General features: G+C 34.9%; 1 protein-coding gene across 6 annotated transcripts in view; it reads right to left on the minus strand.

Annotated features, from left to right (window-relative positions):
• prex1 (phosphatidylinositol-3,4,5-trisphosphate-dependent Rac exchange factor 1) overlaps positions 1 to 12880 on the minus strand; it is a 145993-nt gene that overhangs the window by 99234 nt on the left and 33879 nt on the right. The window lies entirely within an intron of this gene.

Raw genomic sequence — 12880 nt, forward strand, 5'->3', positions numbered from 1 at the left:
TTAGTGACAAAACACACACAACAGTGTGAAGCCAAACTCCACATGCTGTACTGTCTGCTTTAGCATCACTTTAAAGTAAACCGAATAAAAGAGAGGAAAATGTTCAGGATTCTTTTTATTCTGATCGTCAATGGGCTCTATGCACAACTAGTGTTTTTCAGCCAATGATGAATTTTCGGTGAAAGGTTTATGTGACTATTTTCATAAGGTTCATGTTACAGCATTGATGTTGTAATATAATACAAATATAATCCGTTAAATAGACCTAAGCAGCACCCATTTTGGTTGTTAAATCGCAAAAAGAGCCGAAAGACCATTTAAACGCAGGCGCCGTCTAGGAATGCAACGATTATAGATTTTGGTTGTGCGATTATGGTTTGAGGAATAATCACGGTTTCATGGTTATCACGATTATTATGCATTCATTCAGTTCAAAAACCTCTAGTTTAGAAAATCACATGAAAACACCTTATATTTTAAAGTGTTTTTATTTTTGCTCAGTAACCATACTGCACAAAATAATATTAAAAACAACCAACAGTCTATTTCTCTTTGGACTTAAAAATAAGTGAATAAAATGGCAAAACGTTTTGCCATTTAAATAGAAGTAATACTTTTACACTAAAAATAAATGACAAAACAATGAATAAAAAATTCAATAAAAAAACTTGATTAAATGAAAAAAGTATTTGTCTAATTTAAATCTAAGCTATTAGCCAAGTATTTCTCTTTTAAAGAGAATAAATTTAGTCACAGGCTGCAGAAAATCTGTTTAAACCAACTATATTGCAAATTATTTTGGTATTTTTCTGTGTATATTCCATAAAAAGTGTGAAGATGAATGGTCCAGTTCGTGTCACGTGACTGGCAGTGTGCTCAAGACTTTCTTTCAACTAGGTGTGTACCTAGAAAGCATGAGTCACAATGCAAGCCGAGCCTCCATTGAAAATAACGAACTTGCGCACACAAAAAACACTATGTGTATAACCCTTCCCTAAAAGCTTTAGGTATATTTAATTAGCTGCGATGTACAATTTAAGAACTTCAAACTAGAGCACAGTTGGCAAAACTTTGTTTAGTTGCAGCAGATTTGTTCGGTGCAACACGGTGTTAAAACACGATGTTGAAAAAACCTTTACGATTAATTAACCGTGACAAATGAAATCGTTGTTAATTGTGAAATTGGTTAATCGTTGCACTCCTCGCGCCGTCATTAGCTGCAGGCTAGTGCAGAAATTCCATTGAAAATACTGGGGTAAAATTAATGTCTATATTTTAAAGACATGGCATGGAAAAATATAATTTAATGCAGTGCTTCTTGTTTGGTCTGATACCCACTTTTTATTGTGACTCAGCCAGGTAGTGAAGATCGTTTTTTTCAAAGAATTCAGATCTTAAACACGACGATTTTGTATGGAATAACAATTAACTGGAAGCCCTGAGGCTGGCTGACTGAAAATAAAAGTCTGTGTGCATAAACCCCATTGAGACATTCTGTTAATTGTATGTAGCTTTTGAATGTACTTGGCCACAATGGAAATAAAGTGTTAGCAGATATAAAGTTTACTAATGCTCAAATCATAGCAATCTGCAGTTACTTCAACAGAATTTATAAAGGGGACCATCAAAATTAATGGCATTCTTTGCATAAAATTTTGTTAAAATTTTTGGAGATTTAGTCATCACTGCAAGACTCCAACACTCTAATCTACAGTAAATTTAAAAAAAAAGTCTAGGGGCATAACGGTGGCACATGTTTTCCCCAAGTTGATGTGGGTTTCCTCCAGGTGCTCCGGTTTCCCCCACAGCCCAAAGACATGCACTATAGGCATCTGCAGCGTAAAACATATGCTGGATAAGTTGGCGGTTCATTCTGCTGTGGCGACCCCTGATTAATAAAGGGACTAAGTCGACAAGAAAATGAATGAATAAAAGTCTACAGCAACTGTTTGATTATTCAAAATATCTTGCGGGTTTGGAACAGCTTGAGGGTGAGGAGATTTTCAGTTTTGGGTGAACTATCCCTTTAAATCATTTTTTCAAAGTCCTCTTGAGTTTGCAGAGGCTCCTTGGTTGAGAATCTCTGATGTACACACATTTAGGCCATCGCACCAAGTAAACAGAATTTTGCTAGATTGAATAGTAAAGCAACTACAGAAAGCCACATTTGTGACCATGGAGCACAAAAATAATCAAAAAACATTTGTCATTGAGATTTAGGCATTATTTCAATTTTAATAATAATAAAGAATAAGTTAAACTTTTCATTGATGTATAGTATACTTCCTTATAAGATAATGTTTTACCGTGATATGGCTATTCAAACATCTGGATTCAGAGAATTAAAAAAAAAAAAAACGCAAATATTGTGAAAAATCACTTTTAAAGAGGTTTAGATTTGGCTATTTGCAATTGCAAATTTGCAAATCAATAAAATTGACTTTTATTCTATTTACAGTAGGACATTAACAATATATTATGAAATATGATCTTTACTTAATTTTAACCTATACAATGTATTTCTGGCTAATGCCAAAAATATACCCCTGCAACATAATGCAAGACTGGTTTTGTGCTCGGGGGTCACTCATCTGAATGAGATAAAAAGAGAAGCAGAGGGTTGGGACAGAATTATAAATATCCTGAACACTGATTTGCACAGTTTTAGCAAAGTCTCCCATGGAGAAAGACAGTCTGCCAGTCACTGACTGTGTCTAATTCTGGCTCTGTAAAACACTTGTCGTCAGCGGCAGTGGCAATGAGCTGATGTGAGAACAGTGCGGCTCGACTCACTCCGCACCCGCGTCTGTTCAATTCCCTGTCACTCCAGCTATTGTCTCCCACAGCAACAGCACTCTACACTCATCCAGAGCGCTTTCACCTTCGCCACACTACTGTTGTTATTGTTGTTTTTTTCTACTTCTTTCTCTTTGATTCTTTTATTAGCTTGTGAGGTGATTTTCTGCATCAGCACAGGGCTGATTGTTTCTGTAGAAAACACTATCATCATTTTGTCCACCTTCTGTCATGGATTTTAAAAGCAAGCGTGACCTTAAACTCAAGTCATCACGCCTCTTTTTCCCTTTACCACAATGACAGGATGAAGAGTTTGCTAATGAGAAGCACTCGCCGCCCTTACGGCATCTCTCTGATAATGACAGACTAACTCTCGGTCACACTTTTGCATCTCTGGAAGACATTTACCATGCCAACTTACAGTTGGAGCAACATTTGTTTGTGTTCTCCAACACTTTAAACATCATGTGAAATCACATGCTCACACTCAGGAAATGCTTTACTTAACTTGAAGAGACAGTTTAAAGGTTTTGAGAAAATTACAATTTAGTCATTTCGATAAAATTTCAGCTTGATATAAAGGATACAGTGTAACTACTTAAAGTTTTGTCAGTTTAATGGCTAATTTGTACAAATTCATGTAAGATTAGTTGCACTAAACTGTATGATTTGTAAAAGGAGGCTTGGCAACAAACCCAACCTCTAAACCCAACTGTCAGTGGGAGATGAGCATATCATACTAAAATGTACAATGGAGATTGTTCAAATTCCTGGGGCTGGGCGATATCGCAGAAAAAAATATCATGATATCATGTTTCATGTCATTCGATATTGGATATTCGTTATTTACTTTTTAAAAATATTATAATATTAATTTATTTTAATAGTCAAAAATAAAAATGTATCATCTCTTTTTAAAAATACAGTATAGACATAAGTGTTAAAGAGACTTTTAAACTTGATAAATAAATTGTTAAAAGTGTGTACAATGGTAAAGGTAGTTCAACATCTGTAAAGTGTCAATAATAATGATACAGTAAACCTCAAACTCTGTAAACAAAACAAACTATGATAATTACACCTGAGCTTTCAAGTAAAGGAACCAACCATCATTATTCAAATACATATTGCAACATTGCAAATTGTGAAGTTGGATGACTACATTACCCCTATGCTAAAAAAAATCTTTCAGATGGGGAGCTAGTGGCTGGAATGCACAACAAAAGAAACCCAAAAGCCACTCTGGCAACACCCTTACATCCTTTTTTATATACAATCTCCTCACTGCTGCTATACAGCACTCATTTTTGCGTGTGTTGTTATTCTGGCCACGTACAGTATTAAAGAACCTATTCACCTTATTTTCAGCTGTCGAGTGGGCGCTGCCATTTGAATCTTTTTGTCTCGCGACTTCCGGTCACATTCACTTCCATTCATTTTTTGACGTTAACAACTGCTCGTTACGCTGCTTGATGTTGCAATTTAATATTTTCTTATTATATTATGCTACTTGGTCTGTGTAGTCATGCAAACATTTGTTTGTTGAGCAAGTAGTTTGACCATTTTCTGCCGTTTATTATTCCTAGTCATTTCTCCCATAGGCGACTGAATCGGAAGTTCTAAGACAATCGCGAAAACAGGCGCACTTCCGCATTTTAGAATAAGGTCAATAGCCTTCATACCGAAACTTCACACCAAACTTTTTTTATCATCATTAATAATGGTGTTCGGTCAATAAATATTGATACTGATTTTATCGCCCAGCCCTAACAAATTCATACGAATTACACTAGAACAAAAAGTTACAAATTAGTGCGAGATAGCATTGGAAATTAAGTTTAAAAGTGCCCTATAATGAAAACCTGGGTATACCAAATGGGCATACTGTGAGCCTCATACACCACTGTTCCCTCAGTTTCATGTAAATTCCACGAGTGGTGAACAATGGACCAATCAAAAGACAAAACAAACTGTGAATAGACTCAAGGGCCATGCCCTCTTCATTTGCATGTATGCCTAATTTTGGTCGTTCATCCGGACCTGACATGCAGCCATGTCATCAAGCTCATGCCTCAGGCTGTGTATTTTCATTTTTTTTTTTTTTTAACTGGATTGTTTTCTCCATATCATAAACTTACCCTCTATATTTAAAGGAAAAAAACAGGTAATTAACATATTTAGAGTTCATACTATGAAATTCAGTTGAATCCAATGATGTTTCTGCCATTGGCGACATTACCAAACAAATCCAAGCATCATCTTTTTGTTGTACAGAAATATGAAAGTCACACAGATTGGAAATAACTTTCGTAAATGATGACTGAATTTTCAGAGTACAGACAACCATCCCTGAAGCAAACATTCATCAGATCATGCAGAAGACCCAACACACTTGTATGTGGCATTTTGTGTAATAAGGGTGATTGCAGCGTTCATTGCAGTTCTTGGGGGCAGTGTGTGGGGCCTATCCCTCAGGCGTGCGCTAATTTAATCTTTCATATGGCCCAACTACATTCATCCATAAAACGGCCATCCATGTGACTCAGCCTGAGGGGCTAATAGTGTAAAAGACAGGATGTGCTTCTCCAAACTGCCTCACACAAATACAATGAAGGGTGTGAAAGATAACGAATGTTTGGATGACAGGGATTGAGTTACAGATTTCAATATTTTAAAACAAAATATTATAGTTTAGTACTCTCCTCATCTATGATTTCTGACTCCCACACAAACTATATCATTATCAGCCGAACAGAGTAACACTGGTTTGATCTAAATTTGTTTGAAGCATATATAAGCAAAAAAATAACAACAACAAGCTTTACAGAGTGGCCATTTCAGTTGATTTTGTGACAGAAAATTACTCATAATTCTGAGAAAATCTTCAGTTGTACTTTTGTGAATAACCTAATACTGAAGAACATGAACTAAATTCACTATGGATGAAAAGAAAACTTCAACTTTTTAAGCCATATGTAGCTTGTAGGCCATTAAGGTCCTATGATCAGTTTCTTTTGTCAGTCCCTTAGTCTTGCTGCAACAGGTGATCAAGCTTTCTGTGTTGTGGCTCCAAGGCTCTAGAATGGTCTCCCACTGAATATCCGCATTTCACCATCATTGAATGTTTATAAATCTAATTTAAAGACTTATTTTTACTACCTTGCCTTTGAGTGAATAATCTGCATGTTACTTTATATCTGCATTTCAGTTTATAGATTTTGTCCTTTTCTTATATTTTAATACATATAGTAATATTTAATAATATATGTTAATATTAACATATAAAAACTATTTAATGATAGTTTTATTTTATTTATTAAATGTTTTCTTTTATTATTGTAAAGCACTTTGGATCAACTATGGTTGTGTAAAATTGTGACCTATGAATAAAGTTTGACTTGCCTTACAATGCCCAAAATAGGGCACTTAAGTTATGTTGCTTTGACATTTCGTGCCTCTTCATTCCAGTCTGCTAAAAGGTGCCATAAAGTAGCTGTATTTATGTCAGTTGGTCTTATGATGTAACTCATCATTTTTTTACATTTCATTAGTTTAGCTTGCTAAAGTTACTTTTGGTTTTGATCATTTGAAAGGTTGTACTTGGACTAGTGGTCAGACTGATTTGGCTATGATTTGAATATGATGTGTTCAACAATAACTCAATTATGAGTGTACACACACTATTTGCAGAGTTGTTAAAACGGGGATTGGATCCAGATGCAGATTTTATTTAGTAAAGTCTCAAAGTGGCAGGGTCATAAAGGAGCATACACAACAAGAGAGATAATCAACAATAAAACAATAAATAATGCAAAACACAGGGATTGCAAAAACAAGGATAAAGGCTTTGAATTAAATGCAACAGCTAAACTACACTCAGTAACAGATGAGTGAGTGTATGGAGTATTTATAGTCTGCGTAATCAGTGATGATTAGCTGTGTGTAATCAGAAGGTGAACTGACACTGGTGTGCGAATGCAGGGCATGATGGTATGTGTAGTCCAGCATAGGTCCCAATTCGCATAATTCATTTTCATATCTGGTTAGTCCCTTTATTAATCTGGGATTTCCACAGCCGAATGAAACAGCAACTTATCCAACGTATGTTTTACACAGCGGATGCCCTTCCAGCTAAATCCATACACATTCATACACTACGGACAATTTAGCTTACCCAATACACCTATACCACATGTCTTTGCACTTTTGGGGGAAACCGGAGCACCCAGAGGAAAACCACACAAATACAGTGAGAACACGCAAACTCCACACAGAAATGCCAACTGACATAATTATACTACATTCTAAAAGTATGTACTTTTTTGTGAAGAAACATACATACTTTTGAGTATGTAAAAGAGTATGCAAACATTGAGACATACTACTTCCTCATTAATGGACCATTATATTGCTTAGTTACGAGCCTGTCATCTCAACACATCATCCACATGTTTAATTACCTACCATATTGGAGATGCAGCAGCAGGTTAATCTGCCAATTATGAAACTTTCACCCACCTTTGAACTTTTTTTCCTTTTTTAAATATGTCCCTAATGACGTTTAACAGAGCAAGGAATTTTTCACAGTATGTCTGATAACATTTTTTTTTCTTCTGGAGAAAGTCTTATTTGTTTTATTTCAACTAGAATAAAAGCAATTTTTACAAAAAAAAAAAAAGGTTTTAAAATTATTAGCCCCAAAATGATTAGCCCCTTTAAGCTATTTTTTTTTTGATAGTCTGCAGAACAAACCATCGTTATACAATAACTTATTACCTAATTACCCTAACCTGCCAAGTTAACCTAATTAACTTAGTTATGCCTTTAAGCTGAATCGACCATGAGTACACACATTTACAACAAATAATAACCAGCCTATTTAATCTAGGATATAAGGAGTTATAACAGAGACGAAAAACATAATTCTCCTGTAAGACTTTGTATTTCTCTCTCAGTTCTCCCTAGGCTTGATTTGGCCCCTCTGTGGCCTTTCCAGCATCACTCTGGTGCTTACGTCAAAAATACACGTAAATAAACAAATACTACAAAGCGACGTTGTGATTCCATGACAACCATCGCCGTTTCTCTGGGCAACAGAGAGTGTGAAGTCAGCAGTAGAGGATGACAGGTGCGACCGGGGGCATGTGTGTGCAAAATGAAAAATGAATTCATTCATCCCCATTCAGACAGGCAAGAGGCACAGAGCTAATGAAATATTGCACGTCAACCTTTACCGGCCTTTTTTTTTTCGTGTCTTAAATCACCTCCAGTAATCAAATGAGCCTGCTTTTCATTTAATCTTAATAAAAAAAAGAGCCAAACAAAAATAAATGAGAGGATTGAACTTTGCATATTACTGTGATTTTGTTCTCAAATGAAAACTTTGGTGTGTGTGTCTGTGTGTGTGTGTGTGTGTGTATTTGTGTGTTACTGTGTGTGTTGGGGTGCTTAAGACACAACAGATGCTTTTGACATGTAAAGGAAATGAGGAAAACTGAAGCAGGGGTTAAAGAGACAACACACAAAAAGTAGTAATGTAACAATATATGAATGTAATTTTATTATGCATTCAAATATTTAAACAAGTTAAAGGGAGAGTTCCTAGAATTACCTAATTATTCTCCCTCATGTAATCTAAAACCTTTATGAGTTTTTTTTCTGTTGAACTAAAAAAAAAAATAGATATTTTGAGGAATACTGATTGCTTTGATAACTGAAGTAAAATATAAAGTGCAGCGGAAGTTGATGAGACTTTTATTTCAGTATTATGATACATGACCAACTGAAACTGAATATTGAGCAGGGGGTGGGGCTTTCTTTTTGTGCATCATTGGTTTTAATGTAAGTGGTTGCAAACCATTTATATGGAAAGGATTTAGACAAATTGAGTTTAACAACATTACTAAATTTAATTTGTTTAAATTCAACCCATATTAATTTTTTGTGACTACTTATCTTTTTAAAAATAAAAACTTTGCAAATACAGTGAATACAGTGTGGCAAACTAATGGTGAGAGGTGTGGTTAAGAATATTTTTGCTGAAGCCATCAAACTGAAGTCAAGAGAGAAATACTGCAACTACCACAACTGCCACAAGACATTGATTAAAGATTACTAAAACATTTTTTTAATCAATAGATTAATTTGCATGATTATCTGGTAATCATAAAAAATGCAAATCTGCTTTAATATATTAGAATATATTCAACTTAAATTAAACTATTTCGTTCAGCTGCATAACTGATGCGTGCGTGTGTGTATTTTATGTATTAAACTATTTGAATAAACCAGGAGTTTGACATTTTGACTACTCTCATACATTAACATTGTTACAAATCTACCTGAATGTACCTCAAAATAATGACATTTTTTATTGGGTACTGTTACGGTCCATGCAGTTGTGTGTATGTTTGTCTTTCGCCCTCTCTCTCTCTCTCTCCCTTTGTCATTCACTCTTGCTCTCGCCATACACAGCAAAATCATCTGAGTAAAATTTACTTAGTTTAGAGAAGATCTTGTGTTCTAGTTTATGTGGTTGTTGGCTTTGTTTAGTTCTTTGCTTTGGCGCCATTTTAGTTCCTTTTCCCCCTCTGTAACTTCTGGTTGGTTTTATTTCCAAGATTATTTCTATTTATTTTCAATATCACTGTACAAAGCTCTCTTTTGTTGGCTTTATCATAATACCTTACATACAAATAAACAGAAAGAGAATTTTGAGTTTATTGCCATTTCAGCTTCTATGACTATGTCATGGCAAAAAAAAAGATAAAATTTACCACATTTTATAAGTACAACTTTTCTATAGCTATAAAAAATATTCTAACAATTAAAAGTCACCAACAGCAATAAATAATACAGAGGGTAAAATACATAAATAATAATAATAATAATAATAATAATATACAAGATAAAATCTAAAATAGTTTTTTAAGGTTTAATTTTAATACAAATTTCACAATTTTAGAAGGATTTACATTTAAAAATATTTAATTTACAGTGTGTCCAGATAAAAAGTATTCATACAAATAAACAAATTAAATATTAAAGTTGTTTGTCCTTGTTTGTATCTACCCATTCCTGTGTTTCCTCTAGGAATTTTTCCAGCTGTGGCGGCAGGCCTTTTATACTCAGATCAACCTGTGCTGTTAATTCAATGACAAATGTCGTGAGCGCAGTATTAGAAGTCAAGATCGCATTTATGTAATAGCCTACGAGCATGCGAATATCTTTGCTTGAGCGACGATTTCTTCTGCTCGTGCACAAAATTTCTTGCATGCCCCCTCAAACATACGCTGCTTAAGCGCAGATTTTTTTTGTGGGCTCTAAAATAAATGCTGCTGAAGGCGATCTAGTGCATTTATGTAACATGTCTCCAACATTTGTTAGATTTGCTAGGGATATTTATGAATGTCGCTAATAGACCTACAGAGCAGTATGTATGCGTCCTGAAGTAAAGTCAAACAGCTATAAGACGTGTTTGCTGATCTCAAGCATCACGCACCTGTCAGTCAGCCAGTCAGTCAGTCAGTCAGCTTGCACCTCAAAGAGTTAAACAAACAGTGCACAGCACTACTACGGTTACAGAAAAGTTTGCGCAATAAAAAAAAAAAACACGACTGAATGTTTAGAATGCGAAGCTGTAATGTAGCCAGGGTGGGATCAATTTTGGCGTGGCACCCTGCCATGAAAGAATGAATATAGCGGAAACCATGCATTCTATATAGAAATAATAACATAATTTTCTAAATGTTACAGTACGTTTTCTCTCCTTAGACACCTTATTAAATCATAACAGGTACATTTGTTGTAGTAGCAGTAGTAGTAGTAATAATAATAATAGTAGAAGTAGTAGTAGTTGACAGATGGGACAGCTGGCAAAGATGGAAGATTATAAACTGTAAAGTTAACCACTTCAGAGCACAAAGGAAACTAATCATGATTTTTAAATCTTTAAGATTGATAAGTAAAAGTGACTAAGCAGCACAGCACTGCGGTTTACATATTTGCAGAGTGTGGCAGTGTCTGTTCTGTCCAGCTGGTAGGAGGGACGAGGGAATAGAGTTACACACAGTAGAACAGCCACAGGCTATTAGATATAGAGGAGCGTCAATGTGTCCATATGTCCCCCACAAAGGAAACAAGCTGTTCGCTGACTCGTTTTCTTCCCCTCTCAATGAAACGCTTTGCCAGGAAACAGACAATTATAATTTTGCCACCTGCAACACAGGGTGACCTTAACCAAACACTGAGACGAATTCAATGACAAGAGCGAGACCTTGGCCTCTTGCATTTCAGGAAGGAAAAGGCAGAACAAACCTTTTTCCGTCACAAAAAGGCTGCTGTTTCCCACACACAATACATCAACACTGTTCATTGTTTAGATGGTTTTCCTTTAAATTAGCCTTATCAAACAATGATTGCCATTATTGAGATAGAAGGGGAGGGGAAAAGGGTTCGGAAGCTTGCACGGCCTTTCACCCTTGTATTGAGAGTGGACTAATGCCAATACACCACATGGAAACTGTGAAGTAAGACTTACATGCATAAATGCACGCAATGCGCACTTGCTTGTGGTGTTTATATGGGTTTTACAGCCATGTATGACAGCCACTGCAGTTTCTCACTCCACGCAGCAGTAGACACATTCATGAATAACGCTTTTCTATGGATGTGCCTGGACTGAATATCAATGTAAAGTAAATGTACTCATGCTGTCGTTTTGGAGTCTGCAGTCATGGCAATATCTTTCACAGCGGCGCCTTCCTAGGAATTAGAGGAATTTTTCTATATGAGTTCAGCTCTATTGACAACATCTGCAGCAAATCATTTTCCAACCAAAAACTGTTATACGCATTTCCGTCAGCGTGTTTTCAGTAACTGAGGAACAAACAAAATTGTATGTAAATGGGCTGTAAAAACTTTTATTACAAAGTCTTGACAACAAGTGTTCATATTATGTTACTTAATCTTAATTTATAATAAGTTAATTAGGCTTTAATATATTTTTGTAGCTATAAAATGTTTAACAAAATATTTTAGTCATTTTGACTGATTTAAGTTGAGAATCATTTGATTAAAAAAATTTAAGAAAGGGAAATATTTACAGAGTAATAGTAAGTAAATTATATTATACAACAATTAAAATTGCCATAATTTATTCTGGTAAATATATTTGTAAAGAAGACTTTGACATGAAATTGACCCAGATTTTGGTAAAAACCAACATAATACAAACATACAAATAAACAAAAAACTGAAAATTTGCTGTGTGTAATAACAATGGAATGACACAAAGGGAAAGGTACTGAACAACTGAAATGTATTTAATACTTTGTATAACAGTTTTAGGGGGTCATGACAGTTTCAAGATGCCTCTTGTATGAGGAATGGAGCAAATTTTTACCCAGAATTTTTACTTTTTACTCATTTTACTTTCCAGAGTACAAAAATCTTGATGGTTCTGTGGGTCTTGTCTTTCAACTGGGATCTTAAGTTCTTATTTTTTATTTATATTTACATCAGGTGATTGGCTGGGCCATTTTAGCAGCTTTAATTTCTTTTTTGAACCTATTTAAGAGTTTCCTTGGCTGTGTTTGGAACAATTTCTTGCTGAAATATCCACCCTCGTTTCATCTTTATCATCCTAGTAATAGATACATTTGGACTGAAGCAGCAAAAAATAATGAATAACTAGTACTGAAATCAGCTGCTGTCTGGGCTTTCCATGCCTTTTTATACTTCCTTTCTTCATGTGTTCATTTTTTTCCCCCTGTGTCATTTCATTTTAACACAACTTAATTTCTAAACTAAATAGTTTGGTTTTCTTTGTATGCATGTATTACTTTAGTTGTCACTGACTGATCTTGGAAAAATTTCAAGTCAACAGCATCTTTTTTTGGTTTTCTCAGAAAAATAGTGACATGTCATCCATACTTATTTTACACACTCTATATATTCAATAATGACTAGACTGAAATAAGACCTTGATCTCTTGCTACGATAACTTGATTGAAATTTAAATTGTGCTTTTCTTCCATTCACATTATCCCCCTTTCCACCAGCAACCCAACAAAAAAATACTTAA

This window comes from Danio rerio, chromosome 8 (genome assembly GCF_052040795.2).
Source record: "Danio rerio strain M-AB ecotype USA chromosome 8, GRCz13ab, whole genome shotgun sequence".
Taxonomy (NCBI): Eukaryota; Metazoa; Chordata; class Actinopteri; order Cypriniformes; family Danionidae; genus Danio; species Danio rerio.